Here is a 15,000-nt window from a genome sequence, read left to right as displayed (position 1 = left end):
TAGGGTTTAGGGTTTAGTGTTTAGGGTTTAAGGTTTAGGGTTTAGGATTGTTTAAGGTTTAGGGTGGTTTAGGTTAAGGGTTTAGGGTTTAGAGTTTAGGATTGTTTAAGGTTTAGGGTTGTTAAGGGTATAGAGTTTAGGGTTAAAAGTTTAGGGTTGTTTAGGGTTTAGTGTTTAGGGTTTAGGGTTGTTTAAGGTTTAGTGTTTAAGGTTTAGGTTTTAGGGTTGTTTTGGGTTTAGTGTTTAGTGTTGTTTAGGGTATAGTGTTAATGGTTTAGGGTTTAGGGTTATTTAGGGTTTAGTGTTTAAGGTTTAGGGTATAGGGTTGTTTAGGGTTTAGTGTTTAGGGTTGTTTATGGTTTAGTGATTAGGGTTGTTTAGGGTTGTTTAGAGGTTAGTGTTTAGGGTTATTCAGGGTTTATGATTTAGGGTTGTTCAGGGTTTAGGATTTATGGTTTTCAGGGTTTAGGATTTAGGGATTAAGGTTAAGGGGTTAGGGTTAGGGTTAGGGTTAGGGTTAGGGTTAGCATTAGGGTTAGAGTTAGGGTTAGAGTTAGGGTTAGAGTTAGGGTTATGGGGTTATGTTAGGCTTAAGGTTAGGGTTAGGGTTATGGGGTTAAGGTTAGGGTTGGGGTTAGGGTTAGGTTTAGGTTTAGGGTTAGGGTTAGGGTTATGGTTATTCTTAGATTTATGGTTTAAAATTTAGGGTTTATGGTTTAAGGTTTAGGGTTTAGGATTGTTTAAGTTTTAGGGTGGTTTAGGTTTAGCGTATAGAATTTAGCGTTTAAGATTTTTTAATGGTTAGGGTTGTTTAGGTTTTAGCGTTTAGAGTTGTTTAGGGTTTTTTAGGGTTGTTTATAATTTAGTGTTTAGGGTTGTTCAGGATTTATGATTTAGGATATTTTAATGTTTAGGGTTTAAGGTTGTATAGTGTTTTAGGGTTTAGGGTATAATGTTTAGGGTTAAGGGTTTAGGGTTGTTTAGGGTATAGTGTTAATGGTTTTAGGGTTTAGGCTTGTTTAGGGTTTAGTGTTTAGTGTTTAGGGTTTAGGGTTTTTTAGCGTTCAGTGTTTATAGTTTAGGGTTTAGGGTGCTTTTGGAATTAGTGTTTAGGGTTTTTCGGGGCTTAAGGTTTAGGATTTAGGGTGTTAGGGTTAGTGTTAGGGTTAGGTTTAGGGTTAAGGTGAGGGTTAGGGTGAGGGTTAAGGTTAGGGTTAGGGTTAAGGTTAGTGTTAGTGTTAGGGTAAGGGTTAGGGTTAGGGATAGGTTTAGAGTTAGGGTTAGGGTTAAGGTTAGGGTTAGGGTTAGGGTTAGGGGTTAGGGTTAGGGTTAGTGTTAGGGGTTAGGGGTTAGTGTTAGGGTTAGGGTTAGGGTTATGGTTAGGGTTAGGTTTAGTGTTAGGGTTATTATTAGTGGGTTAGGTTTTAGTTTAGGATTAGTGTTAGGGTTAGAATTAGAAATAGGGTTAGTGTTAGGATTAGGGTCAGTGTTAGGTTTAGGGATAGGGTGGGGGTTAAGGGTAGGGTTAGGGTTAGGGATAGATTTAAAGTTTAGGGTTTAGTGTTAGGATTAGGGATAGTGTGAGTTTTAGGGTTAGGTTTAGGGTTAGGGTTAGGGTTAGTGTTTGGGTTATGATTAGTGTTAGGATTAGGGTTAGGGTTAGGGTCAGGTTTAGGTTTAGGGTTAGGGTTAGGGTTAGGGTTAGATTTAGGGTTAGGTTTAGGTTTATTGTTAGATTTAAGGTTTAGGGTTTAAGGTTTATGGTTTAGGATTGTTTAAGGTTTAGGGTGGATTAGGTTTAGTGTTTAGAGTTTAGTATTATGGTTACGGTTAGGGTTAGGGTTAGGGTTAGAGTTAGGGTTAGGGTTAGGGTTAGGGTTAGGGTTAGGGTTAAGGTTAGGGTTAGTGTTAGGGTTAGGGTTATGGTTAGTGTTAGGATTAGGGTTAGGGTTAGGGTCAGGGTTAGGTTTAGGGTTAGGGATAGGGTTAGGGTTAGATTTAGGGTTAGGTTTAGGTTTATTGTTAGATTTAGGGTTTAGGGTTTAAGGTTTATGGTTTAGGATTGTTTAAGTTTAAGGGTGGATTAGGTTTAGGGTTTAGAGTTTAGTATTATGGTTATGGTTAGGGTTAGGGTTAGGGTTAGAGTTAGGGTTAGGGTTAGGGTTAGGGTTAGGGTTAAGGTTAGGGTTAGTGTTAGGGTTAGGGTTATGGTTAGTGTTAGGATTAGGGTTAGGGTTAGGGTCAGGGTTAGGTTTAAGGTTAAGGTTAGGGTTAGGGTTAGGGTTAGGGTTAGGGTTAGGATTAGGGTTAGGGTTAGGGTTAGGGTAAGGGTTAGGGGTTAGGGTTAGGGTTATGGTTATTGTTAGGTTTAGGGTTTAGGGTTTAGTGTTTAGGGTTTAAAGTTTATGGTTGAGGATTGTTTAAGGTTTAGGGTGGATTAGGTTTAGGGTTTAGAGTTTAGTGTTATGGTTACGGTTAGGGTTAGGGTTAGGGAGAGGGTTAGGGTTAGGGTTAGGGTTATGGTAAGGGTTAGGTTTAGGGTTAGGGTTAGGGTTAGGGTAAAAGTTAGGGGGTTAGTGTTAGGGTTTGTGTTAGGGTTAGGGTTAGGGTTAGGGTTAGGTTAGGGTTAGGGTTAGGGTTAGGGTTAGGGATAGGGTTAGGTTAGGGTTAGGGTTAGGGTTAGGGTTAGGGTTAGGTGTTAGGGTTAGTGAAAGGGTTAGGGTTATTATTAGGGGGTTAGGTTTAAGTTTAGGATTAGTGTTAGGCTTAGAATTAGAAATAGGGTTAGTGTTAGGATTAGGGTCAGGGTTAGGTTTAGGGTTAGGGTTAGGGTTAGGGTCAGGGAGGGTTTAGGGTTAGGGTTAGGGTTAGTGTTAGATTTAGGGTTAGGTTTATGTTTATTGTTAGATTTAGGATTTAGGGTCTAAGGTTTATGGTTTAGGATTTTTTAACGTTTAGGTTGGATTAGGTTTAGGGTTTAGAGTTTAGTGTTATGGTTACGGTTAGGGTTAGGGTTAGGGTTAGAGTTAGGGTTAGGGTTAGGGTTAGGGTTAGGGTTAGGGTTAGGGTTAGGATTAGGTTTAGGTTTAGGGTTACGGTTAGGGTTAGGGTTAGGGTTAGGATTAGTGTTAAGGTTAGGGTTAGGTTTAGGGTTAGGGTTAGGGTTATGGTTAGGGTTAGGGTTAGGGTTAGGGTTAGGATTAGGGTTAGGGTTAGGGTTAGGGTAAGGGTTAGGGGTTAGGGTTAGGGTTATGGTTATTGTTAGGTTTAGGGTTTAGGGTTTAGTGTTTAGGGTTTAAGGTTTAGGGTTTAGGATTATTTAAGATTTAGGGTGGTTTAGGTTAAGGGTTTAGGGTTTAGAGTTTAGGATTGTTTAAGGTTTAGGGTTGTTTAGGGTATAGTGTTTAGGGTTAAAAGTTTAGGGTTGTTTAGGGTTTAGTGTTTAGGGTTTAGGTTTGTTTAAGGTTTAGTGTTTAAGGTTTAGGTTTTAGGGTTGTTTTGGATTTAGTGTTTAGTGTTGTTTAGGGTATAGTGTTAATGGTTTAGGGTTTAGGTTTATTTAGGGTTTAGTGTTTAAGGTTTAAGGTATAGGGTTGTTTAGGGTTTAGTGTTTAGGGTTGTTTATGGTTTAGTGATTAGGGTTGTTTAGGGTTGTTTAGAGGTTAGTGTTTAGGGTTATTCAGGGTTTATGATTTAGGGTTGTTCAGGGTTTAGGATTTATGGTTGTTCAGGGTTTAGGATTTAGGGATTAAGGTTAAGGGGTTAGGGTTAGGGTTAGGGTTAAAGTTAGCATTAGGGTTAGAGTTAGGGTTAGAGTTAGGGTCATGGGGTTATGTTAGGCTTAAGGTTAGGGTTATGGTTATGGGGTTAAGGTTAGGGTTGGGGTTAGGGTTAGGTTTAGGTTTAGGGTTAGGGTTAGGGTTATGGTTATTCTTAGATTTATGGTTTAAAATTTAGGGTTTATGGTTTAAGGTTTAGGGTTTAGGATTGTTTAAGTTTTAGGGTGGTTTAGGTTTAGGGTTCAAAATTTAGCGTTTAAGATTGTTTAATGGTTAGGGTTGTTTAGGTTTTAGCGTTTAGAGTTGTTTAGGGTTTTTTAGGGTTGTTTATAATTTAGTGTTTAGGGTTGTTCATTATTTATGATTTAGGATATTTTAAGGTTTAGGGTTTAAGGTTGTATAGTGTTTTAGGGTTTAGAGTATAATGTTTAGGGTTAAGGGTTTAGGGTTGTTTAGGTTATAGTGTTAATGGTTTTAGGGTTTAGGCTTGTTTAGGGTTTAGTGTTTAGGGTTTAGGGTTTAGGGTTTTTTAGCGTTTAGTGTTTATAGTTTAGGGTTTAGGGTGCTTTTGGAATTAGTGTTTAGGGTTTTTCGGGTTTAGGGTTTAGGATTTAGGGTGTTAGGGTTAGTGTTAGGGTTAGGTTTAGGGTTAAGGTGAGGGTTAGGGTGAGGGTTAAGGTTAGGGTTAGGGTTAAGGTTAGTGTTAGTGTTAGGGTAAGGGTTAGGGTTAGGGATAGGGTTAGGGTTAGGGTTAGAGTTAGGGTTAAGGTTAGGGTTAGGGTTAGGGTTAGGGTTAGGGGTTTGATTTAGGGTTAGTGTTAGGTGTTAGGGGTTAGTGTTAGGGTTAGGATTAGGGTTAGGGTTCGGGTTAGGTTTAGTGTTAGGTTTATTATTAGGGGGTTAGGTTTTAGTTTAGGATTAGTGTTAGGGTTAGAATTAGAAATAGGGTTAGTGTTAGGATTAGGGTCAGGATAAGGTTTAGAAATATGGTTAGGGTTAGGGTTAAGGGTAGGGTTAGGGTTAGGGTTAGAATTAAGGTTTAGGGTTTAGTGTTAAGATTAGGAATAGGGTGAGGTTTAGGGTTAGGTTTAGGGTTAGGCTTAGGGTTAGTGTTTGGGTTATGATTAGTGTTAGGATTAGGATTAGGGTTAGGGTCAGGTTTATGTTTAGGGTTAGGGTTAGGGTTAGGGTTAGATTTAGGGTTAGGTTTAGGTTTATTGTTAGATTTAGGGTTTAGGGTTTAAGGTTTATGGTTTAGGATTGTTTAAGTTTAAGGGTGGATTAGGTTTAGGGTTTAGAGTTTAGTATTATGGTTACGGTTAGGGTTAGGGTTAGGGATGGGGTTAGGGTTAGGGTTAGGGTTATGGTAAGGGTTAGGTTTAGGGTTAGGGTTAATGTCAGGGTAAAAGTTAGGGGGTTAGTGTTAGGGTTTGTGTTAGGGTTAGGGTTAGGGTTAGGGTTAGGTTAGGGTTAGGGTTAGGGTTAGGGTTAGTGTTAGGGTTAGGGTTAGGTTAGGGTTAGGGTTAGGGTTAGGGTTAGGGTTAGGGGTTAGGGTTAGTGAAAGGGTTAGGGTTATTATTAGGGGGTTAGGTTTAAGTTTAGGATTCGTGTTAAGGTTAGAATTAGAAATAGGTTTAGTGTTAGGATTAGGGTCAGGGTTAGGTTTAGGGTTAGGGTTAGGGTTAGGGTTAGGGTCAGGGAGCGTTTAGGGTTAGGGTTAGGGTTAGGGTTAGATTTAGGTTTAGGTTTAGGTTTATTGTTAGATTTAGGATTTAGGGTCTAAGGTTTATGGTTTAGGATTGTTTAAGGTTTAGGGTGGATTAGGTTTAGGGTTTAGAGTTTAGTGTTATGGTTACGGTTAGGGTTAGGGTTAGGGTTAGGATTAGGGTTAAGGTTAGGTTTAGGATTAGGTTTAGGGTTAGGGTTAGGGTTAGGGTTAGGGTTAGGGTTAGGATTAGGGTTAGGGTTAGGGTTAGGGTAAGGGTTAGGGGTTAGGGTTAGGGTTATGGTTATTGTTAGGTTTAGGGTTTAGGGTTTAGTGTTTAGGGTTTAAGGTTTAGGGTTTAGGATTGTTTAAGATTTAGGGTGGTTTAGGTTAAGGGATTAGGGTTTAGAGTTTAGGATTGTTTAAGGTTTAGTGTTGTTTAGGGTATAGTGTTTAGGGTTAAAAGTTTAGGGTTGTTTAGGGTTTAGTGTTTAGGGTTTAGGGTTGTTTAAGGTTTAGTGTTTAAGGTTTAGGTTTTAGGGTTGTTTTGGGTTTAGTGTTTAGTGTTGTTTAGGGTATAGTGCTAATGGTTTAGGGTTTAGGATTATTTAGGGTTTAGTGTTTAAGGTTTAGGGTATAGGGTTGTTTAGGGTTTAGTGTTTAGGGTTGTTTATGGTTTAGTGATTAGGGTTATTTAGGGTAGTTTAGAGGTTAGTGTTTAGGGTTATTCAGGGTTTATGATTTAGGGTTGTTCAGGGTTTAGGATTTATGGTTGTTAAGGGTTTAGGATTTAGGGATTAAGCTTAAGGGGTTAGGGTTAGGGTTAGGGTTAGGGTTAGGGTTAGGGTTAGGGTTAAGGTTAGGGTTAGGGTTAGGGTTAGGGTTATGGTAAGGGTTAGGTTTAGGGTTAGGGTTAGGGTTAGGGTAAAAGTTAGGGGGTTAGTGTTAGGGTTTGTGTTAGGGTTAGGGTTAGGGTTAGGGTTAGGTTAGGGTTAGGGTTAGGGTTAGGGCTAGGGTTAGGTTAGGGTTAGGGTTAGGGTTAGGGTTAGGGTTAGGGGTTAGGGTTAGTGAAAGGGTTAGGGTTATTATTAGGGGGTTAGGTTTAAGTTTAGGATTAGTGTTAGGGTTAGAATTAGAAATAGGGTTAGTGTTAGGATTAGGGTCAGGGTTAGGTTTAGGGTTAGGGTTAGGGTTAGGTTTAGGGTCAGGGAGGGTTTAGGGTTAGGGTTAGGGTTAGATTTAGGTTTAGGTTTAGGTTTATTGTTAGATTTAGGGTTTAGGGTCTAAGGTTTATGGTTTAGGATTGTTTAAGGTTTAGGGTGGATTAGGTTTAGGGTTTAGAGTTTAGTGTTATGGTTACGGTTAGGGTTAGGGTTAGGGTTAGGATTAGGGTTAAGGTTAGGGTTAGGATTAGGTTTAGGGTTAGGGTTAGGGTTAGGGTTAGGGTTAGGGTTAGGGTTAGGATTAGGGTTAGGGTTAGGGTTAGGGTAAGGGTTAGGGGTTAGGGTTAGGGTTATGGTTATTGTTAGGTTTAGGGTTTAGGGTTTAGTGTTTAGGGTTTAAGGTTTAGGGTTTAGGATTGTTTAAGATTTAGGGTGGTTTAGGTTAAGGGATTAGGGTTTAGAGTTTAGGATTGTTTAAGGTTTAGTGTTGTTTAGGGTATAGTGTTTAGGGTTAAATTTTAGGGTTGTTTAGGGTTTAGTGTTTAGGGTTTAGGGTTGTTTAAGGTTTAGTGTTTTATGGTTTAGGTTTTAGGGTTGTTTTGGGTTTAGTGTTTAGTGTTGTTTAGGGTATAGTGCTAATGGTTTAGGGTTTAGGATTATTTAGGGTTTAGTGTTTAAGGTTTAGGGTATAGGGTTGTTTAGGGTTTAGTGTTTAGGGTTGTTTATGGTTTAGTGATTAGGGTTATTTAGGGTAGTTTAGAGGTTAGTGTTTAGGGTTATTCAGGGTTTATGATTTAGGGTTGTTCAGGGTTTAGGATTTATGGTTGTTCAGGGTTTAGGATTTAGGGATTAAGGTTAAGGGGTTAGGGTTAGGGTTAGGGTTAGGGTTAGGGTTAGGGTTAAGGTTAGGGTTAGTGTTAGGGTTAGGATTATGGTTAGTGTTAGGATTAGGGTTAGTGTTAGGGTCAGGGTTAGGTTTAGGGTTAGGGTTAGCGTTAGGGTTAGATTTAGGGTCAGGTTTAGGTTTATTGTTAGATTTAGGGTTTAGGGTTTAAGGTTTATGGTTTAGGATTGTTTAAGGTTTAGGGTGGATTAGGTTTAGGGTTTAGAGTTTAGTGTTATGGTTACGGTTAGTGTTAGGGTTAGGGTTAGGGTTAGGGTTAGGGTTAGTGTTAGGGTTAGGGTAATGGTTAGGATGAGGGTTAGGGTTAGGGTTAGGGTAAGGGTTAGGGGTTAGTGTTAGGGTTAGGATTAGGGTTAGGGTTAGGGTTAGGTTAGGGTTAGGGTTAGGGTTAGGGGTTAGGGTTAGTGTTAGGGTTAGGGTTATTATTAGGGGGTTAGGTTAAAGTTTAGGATTAGTGTTAGGGTTAGAATTAGAAATAGGGTTAGTGTTAGGATTAGGGTCAGGGTTAGGTTTAGGGTTAGGGTTAGGGTTAGGGTGAGGGTTAGGGTCAGGGAGGGTTTAGGGTTAGGGTTAGGGTTAGGGTAAGATTTAGGGTTAGGTTTAGGTTTATTGTTAGATTTAGGATTTAGGGTCTAATGTTTATGGTTTAGGATTGTTTAAGGTTTAGGGTGGATTAGGTTTAGGGTTTAGAGTTTAGTGTTATGGTTACGGTTAGGGTTAGGGTTAGGGTTAGGGTTAGGATTAGGGTTAAGGTTAGGGTTAGGATTAGGTTTAGGTTTAGGGTTAGGTTTAGGGTTAGGGTTAGGGTTAGGGTTAGGGTTAGGGTTAGGATTAGGGTTAGGGTTAGGGTTAGGGTAAGGGTTAGGGGTTAGGGTTAGGGTTATGGTTATTGTTAGGTTTAGGGTTTAGGGTTTAGTGTTTAGGGTTTAAGGTTTAGGGTTTAGGATTGTTTAAGATTTAGCGTGGTTTAGGTTAAGGGTTTAGGGTTTAGAGTTTAGGATTGTTTAAGGTTTAGGGTTGTTTAGGGTATAGTGTTTAGGGTTAAAAGTTTAGGGTTGTTTTGGGTTTAGTGTTTAGGGTTTAGGGTTGTTTAAGGTTTAGTGTTTAAGGTTTAGGTTTTAGGGTTGTTTTGAGTTTAGTGTTTAGTGTTGTTTAGGGTATAGTGTTAATGGTTTATGGTTTAGAGTTATTTAGGGTTTAGTGTTTAAGGTTTAGGGTATAGGGTTGTTTAGGATTTAGTGTTTAGGGTTGTTTATGGTTTAGTGATTAGGGTTGTTTAGGGTTGTTTAGAGGTTAGTGTTTAGGGTTATTCAGGGTTTATGATTTAAGGTTGTTCAGGGTTTAGGATTTATGGTTGTTCAGGGTTTAGGATTTAGGGATTAAGGTTAAGGGGTTAGGGTTAGGGTTAGGGTTAGGGTTAGGGTTAGCATTAGGGTTATAGTTAGGGTTAGAGTTAGGGTTATGGGGTTATGTTAGGCTTAAGGTTAGGGTTAGGGTTTTGGGGTTAAGGTTAGGGTTGGGGTTAGGGTTAGGTTTAGGTTTAGGGTTAGGGTTAGGGTTATGGTTATTCTTAGATTTAATGTTTAAATTTTAGGGTTTATGCTTTAAGGTTTAGGGTTTAGGATTGTTTAAGTTTTAGGGTGGTTTAGGTTTAGGGTATAGGGTTTAGCGTTTAAGATTCTTTAATGTTTAGCGTTGTTTAGGTTTTAGCGTTTAGAGTTGTTTAGGGTTTTTTAGGGTTGTTTATGATTTAGTGTTTAGGGTTGTTCAGGATTTATGATTTAGGATATTTTAAGGTTTAGGGTTTAAGGTTGTATAGTGTTTTAGGGTTTAGGGTATATTGTTTAGGGTTAACGGTTTAGGGTTGTTTAGGGTATAGTGTTAATGGTTTTAGGGTTTAGGCTTGTTTAGTGTTTAGTGTTTAGGGTTTAGGGTTTAGGGTTTTTTAGCGTTTAGTGTTTACAGTTTAGGGTTTAGGGTGCTTTTGGAATTAGTGTTTAGGGTTTTTCGGGGTTTAGGGTTTAGGATTTAGGGTGTTAGTGTTAGTGTTAGGGTTAGGTTTAGGGTTAAGGTTAGGGTTAGGGTGAGGGTTAAGGTTAGGGTTAGGGTTAAGGTTAGTGTTAGTGTTAGGGTAAGGGTTAGGGTTAGGGATAGGGTTAGGGTTAGGGTTAGGGTTAGGGTTAAGTTTAGGGTTAGGGTTAGGGTTAGGGTTAGGGGTTAGGGTTAGGGTTAGTGTTAGGGGTTAGGGGTTAGTGTTAGTGTTAGGGTTAGGGTTAGGGTTAGGGTTAGGGTTAGGTTTAGTGTTAGGGTTATTATTAGGGGGTTAGGTTTTAGTTCAGGATTAGTGTTAGGGTTAGAATTAGAAATAGGGTTAGTGTTAGGATTAGAGTCAGGGTTAGGTTTAGGGATATGGTTAGGGTTAGTGTTAAGGGTAGAGTTAGGGTTAGGGTTAGATTTAAAGTTTAGGGTTTAGTGTTAGGATTAGGGATAGTGTGAGGTTTAGGGTTAGGTTTAGGGTTAGGGTTAGGGTTAGTGTTTGGGTTATGATTAGTGTTATTATTAGGGTTAGGGTTAGGGTCAGGTTTAGGTTTAGGGTTAGGTTTAGGTTTATTGTTAGATTTAGGGTTTAGGGTTTAAGGTTTAAGGTTTAGGATTGTTTAAGGTTTAGGGTAGATTAGGTTTAGGGTTTAGAGTTTAGTATTATGGTTACGGTTAGTGTTAGGGTTAGGGTTAGAGTTAGGGTTAGGGTTAGGGTTAGGGTTAGGGTTAGGGTTAAGGTTAGGGTTAATGTTAGGGTTAGAGTTATGGTTAGTGTTAGGATTAGGGTTAGGTTTAGGGTCAGGGTTAGGTTTAGGGTTAGGGATAGGGTTACGGTTAGATTTAGGGTTAGGTTTAGGTTTATTGTTAGATTTAGGGTTTAGGGTTTAAGGTTTATGGTTTAGGATTGTTTAAGGTTTAGGGTGGATTAGGTTTAGGGTTTAGAGTTTAGTGTTATGGTTACGGTTAGGGTTAGGGTTAGGGATGGTGTTAGGGTTAGGGTTAGGGTTATGGTAAGGGTTAGGGTTAGGGTTAGGGTTAGGGTTATGGTAAAAGTTAGGGGGTTAGTGTTAGGGTTTGTGTTAGGGTTAGGGTTAGGGTTAGGGTTAGGTTAGGGTTAGGGTTAGGGTTAGGGTTAGGGTTAGGGGTTAGGGTTAGTGTTAGGGTTAGGGTTATTATTAGGGGGTTAGGTTTAAGTTTAGGATTAGTGTTAGGGTAAGAATTAGAAATAGGGTTAGTCTTAGGATTAGGGTCAGGGTTAGGTTTAGGGTTAGGGTTAAGGTTAGGGTTAGGGTTAAAGTCAGGGAGGGTTTAGGGTTAGGGTTAGGGTTAGGGTTAGATTTAGGGTTAGGTTTAGGTTTATTGTTAGATTTAGGATTTAGGGTCTAAGGTTTATGGTTTAGGATTTTTTAAGGTTTAGGGTGGATTAGCTTTAGGCTTTAGAGTTTAGTGTTATGGTTACAGTTAGGTTTAGGGTTAGGGTTAGGGTTTGGATTAGGGTTAAGGTTAGGGTTAGGATTAGGTTTAGGGTTAGGGTTAGGGTTAGGGTTAGGGTTAGGGTTAGGGTTAGGATTAGGGTTAGCGTTAGGGTTAGGGTAAGGGTTAGGGGTTAGGGTTAGGGTTATGGTTATTGTTAGGTTTAGGGTTTAAGGTTTAGTGTTTAGGGTTTAAGGTTTAGGGTTTAGGATTGTTTAAGATTTAGGGTGGTTTAGGTTAAGGGTTTAGCGTTTAGAGTTTAGGATTGTTTAAGGTTTAGGGTTGTTTAGGGTATAGAGTTTAGGGTTAAAAGTTTAGGGTTTTTTAGGGTTTAGTGTTTAGGGTTTAGGGTTGTTTAAGGTTTAGTGTTTAAGGTTTAGGTTTTAGGGTTGTTTGGGGTTGAGTGTTTAGTGTTCTTTAGGGTATAGTGTTAATGGTTTAGGGTTTAGGGTTATTATGGTTTAGTGTTTAAGGTTTAGTGTATAGGGTTGTTTAGGGTTTAGTGTTTAGGGTTGTTTATGGTTTACTGATTAGGGTTGTTTAGGGTTGTTTAGAGGTTAGTGTTTAGGGTTATTCAGGATTTATGATTTAGGGTTGTTCAGGGTTTAGGATTTATGGTTGTTCAGGGTTTAGAATTTAGGGATTAAGGTTAAGGGGTTAGGGTTAGGGTTAGGGTTAGGGTTAGGGTTAGCATTAGGGTTAGAGTTAGGGTTAGAGTTAGGGTTAGAGTTAGGGTTATGGGGTTATGTTAGGCTTAAGGTTAGGATTAGGGTTATGGGGTTAAGGTTAGGGTTAAGGTTAGGGTTAGGTTTCGGTTTAGGGTTATGGTTAGGGTTATGGTTATTCTTAGATTTATGGTTTAAAATTTAGGGCTTATGGTTTAAGGTTTAGGGTTTAGGATTGTTTAAGTTTTAGGGTGGTTTAGGTTTAGGGTATAGAATTTAGCGTTTAAGATTGTTTAATGGTTAGGTTTGTTTAGGTTTTAGCGTTTAGAGTTGTTTAGGGTTTTTTAGGGTTGTTTATAATTTAGTGTTTAGGGTTGTTCAGGATTTATGATTTAGGATATTTTAAGGTTTAGGGTTTAAGGTTGTATAGTGTTTTAGGGTTAAGGGTATAATGTTTAGGGTTAAGGGTTTAGGGTTGTTTAGGGTATAGTGTTAATGGTTTTAGGGTTTAGGCTTGTTTAGGGTTTAGTGTTTAGGGTTTAGGGTTTTTTAGCGTTTAGTGTTTATAGTTTAGGGTTTAGGGTGCTTTTGGAATTAGTGTTTAGGGTTTTTCGGGGTTTAGGGTTTAGGATTTTGGGTGTTAGGGTTAGTGTTAGGGTTAGGTTTAGGGTTAAGGTGAGGATTAGGGTGAGGGTTAAGGTTAGGGTTAGGGTTAAGGTTAGTGTTAGTGTTAGGGTAAGGGTTAGGGTTAGGGATAGGGTTAGGGTTAGGTTTAGGGTTAGGGTTAGGGTTAGGGTTAGGGTTAGGGTTAGGGGTTAGGGTTAGGTTTAGTGTTAGGGGTTAGGGGTTAGTGTTAGGGTTAGGGTTAGGGTTAGGGTTAGGGTTAGGTGTTAGGGTTATTGAAAGGGTTAGGGTTATTATTAGGGGGTTAGGTTTAAGTTTAGGATTAGTGTTAGGCTTAGAATTAGAAATAGGGTTAGTGTTAGGATTAGGGTCAGGGTTAAGTTTAGGGTTAGGGTTAGGGTTAGGGTCAGGGAGGGTTTAGGGTTAGGGTTAGGGTTAGTGTTAGATTTAGGGTTAGGTTTAGGTTTATTGTTAGATTTAGGATTTAGGGTCTAAGGTTTATGGTTTAGGATTGTTTAACGTTTAGGGTGGATTAGGTTTAGGGTTTAGAGTTTAGTGTTATGGTTACGGTTAGGGTTAGGGTTAGGGTTAGGATTAGGGTTAAGGTTAGGGTTAGGATTAGGTTTAGGGTTAGGGTTAGGGTTAGGGTTAGGGTTAGGGTTAGGGTTAGGGTTAGGATTAGGTTTAGGTTTAGGGTTACGGTTAGGGTTAGGGTTAGGGTTAGGGTTAGGATTAGGGTTAAGGTTAGGGTTAGGTTTAGGGTTAGGGTTAGGGTTAGGGTTAGGGTTAGGGTTAGGGTTAGGGTTAGGGTTAGGATTAGGGTTAGGGTTAGGATTAGGGTAAGGGTTACGGGTTAGGGTTAGGGTTATGGTTATTGTTAGGTTTATGGTTTAGGGTTTAGTGTTTAGGGTTTAAGGTTTAGGGTTTAGGATTGTTTAAGATTTAGGGTGGTTTAGGTTAAGGGTTTAGGGTTTAGAGTTTAGGATTGTTTAAGGTTTAGGGTTGTTTAGGGTATAGTGTTTAGGGTTAAAAGTTTAGGGTTGTTTAGGGTTTAGTGTTTAGGGTTTAGGTTTGTTTAAGGTTTAGTGTTTAAGGTTTAGGTTTTAGGGTTGTTTTGGATTTAGTGTTTAGTGTTGTTTAGGGTATAGTGTTAATGGTTTAGGGTTTAGGGTTATTTAGGGTTTAGTGTTTAAGGTTTAAGGTATAGGGTTGTTTAGGGTTTAGTGTTTAGGGTTGTTTATGGTTTAGTGATTAGGGTTGTTTAGGGTTGTTTAGAGGTTAGTGTTTAGGGTTATTCAGGGTTTATGATTTAGGGTTGTTCAGGGTTTAGGATTTATGGTTGTTCAGGGTTTAGGATTTAGGGATTAAGGTTAAGGGGTTAGGGTTAGGGTTAGGGTTAGGGTTAGCATTAGGGTTAGAGTTAGGGTTAGAGTTAGGGTTATGGGGTTATGTTAGGCTTAAGGTTAGGGTTAGGGTTATGGGGTTAAGGTTAGGGTTGAGGTTAGGGTTAGGTTTAGGTTTAGGATTAGGGTTAGGGTTATGGTTATTCTTAGATTTATGGTTTAAAATTTAGGGTTTATGGTTTAAGGTTTAGGGTTTAGGATTGTTTAAGTTTTAGGGTGGTTTAGGTTTAGGGTACAAAATTTAGCGTTTAAGATTGTTTAATGGTTAGGGTTGTTTAGGTTTTAGCGTTTAGAGTTGTTTAGGGTTTTTTAGGGTTGTTTATAATTTAGTGTTTAGGGTTGTTCATTATTTATGATTTAGGATATTTTAAGGTTTAGGGTTTAAGGTTGTATAGTGTTTTAGGGTTTAGGGTATAATGTTTAGGGTTAAGGGTTTAGGGTTGTTTAGGGTATAGTGTTAATGGTTTTAGGGTTTAGGCTTGTTTAGGGTTTAGTGTTTAGGGTTTAGGGTTTAGGGTTTTTTAGCGTTTAGTGTTTATAGTTTAGGGTTTAGGGTGCTTTTGGAATTAGTGTTTAGGGTTTTTCGGGGTTTAGGGTTTAGGATTTAGGGTGTTAGGGTTAGTGTTAGGGTTAGGTTTAGGGTTAAGGTGAGGGTTAGGGTGAGGGTTAAGGTTAGGGTTAGGGTTAAGGTTAGTGTTAGTGTTAGAATAAGGGTAAGGGTTAGGGATAGGGTTAGGGTTAGGGTTAAGATTAGGGTTAATGTTAGGGTTAGGGTTAGGGTTAGGGTTAGGGGTTTGGGTTAGGGTTAGTGTTAGGGGTTAGGGGTTATTGTTAGGGTTAGGATTAGGGTTAGGGTTAGGGTTAGGTTTAGTTTTAGGGTTATTATTAAGGGGTTCGGTTTTAGTTTAGGATTAGTGTTAGGGTTAGAATTAGAAATAGGGTTAGTGTTAGGATTAGGGTCAGGATAAGGTTTAGAAATATGGTTAGGGTTAGGGTTAAGGGTAGGTTAGGGTTAGGGTTAGAATTAAGGTTTAGGGTTAATTGTTAAGATTAGGGATAGGGTGAGGTTTAGGGTTAGGTTTAGGGTTAGGGTTAGGGTTAGTGTTTGGGTTATGATTAGTGTTAGGATTAGGATTAGGGTTAGGGTCATGTTTATGTTTAGGGTTAGGGTTAGGGTTAGGGTTAGATTTAGGGTTAGGTTTAGGTTTATTGTTAGATTTAGGGTTTAGGGTTTAAGGTTTATG

Source organism: Micromys minutus (genome assembly GCF_963924665.1).
Source record: "Micromys minutus genome assembly, chromosome: 16".
Lineage (NCBI taxonomy): Eukaryota > Metazoa > Chordata > Mammalia > Rodentia > Muridae > Micromys > Micromys minutus.
This window is presented reverse-complemented; position numbering follows the sequence as displayed.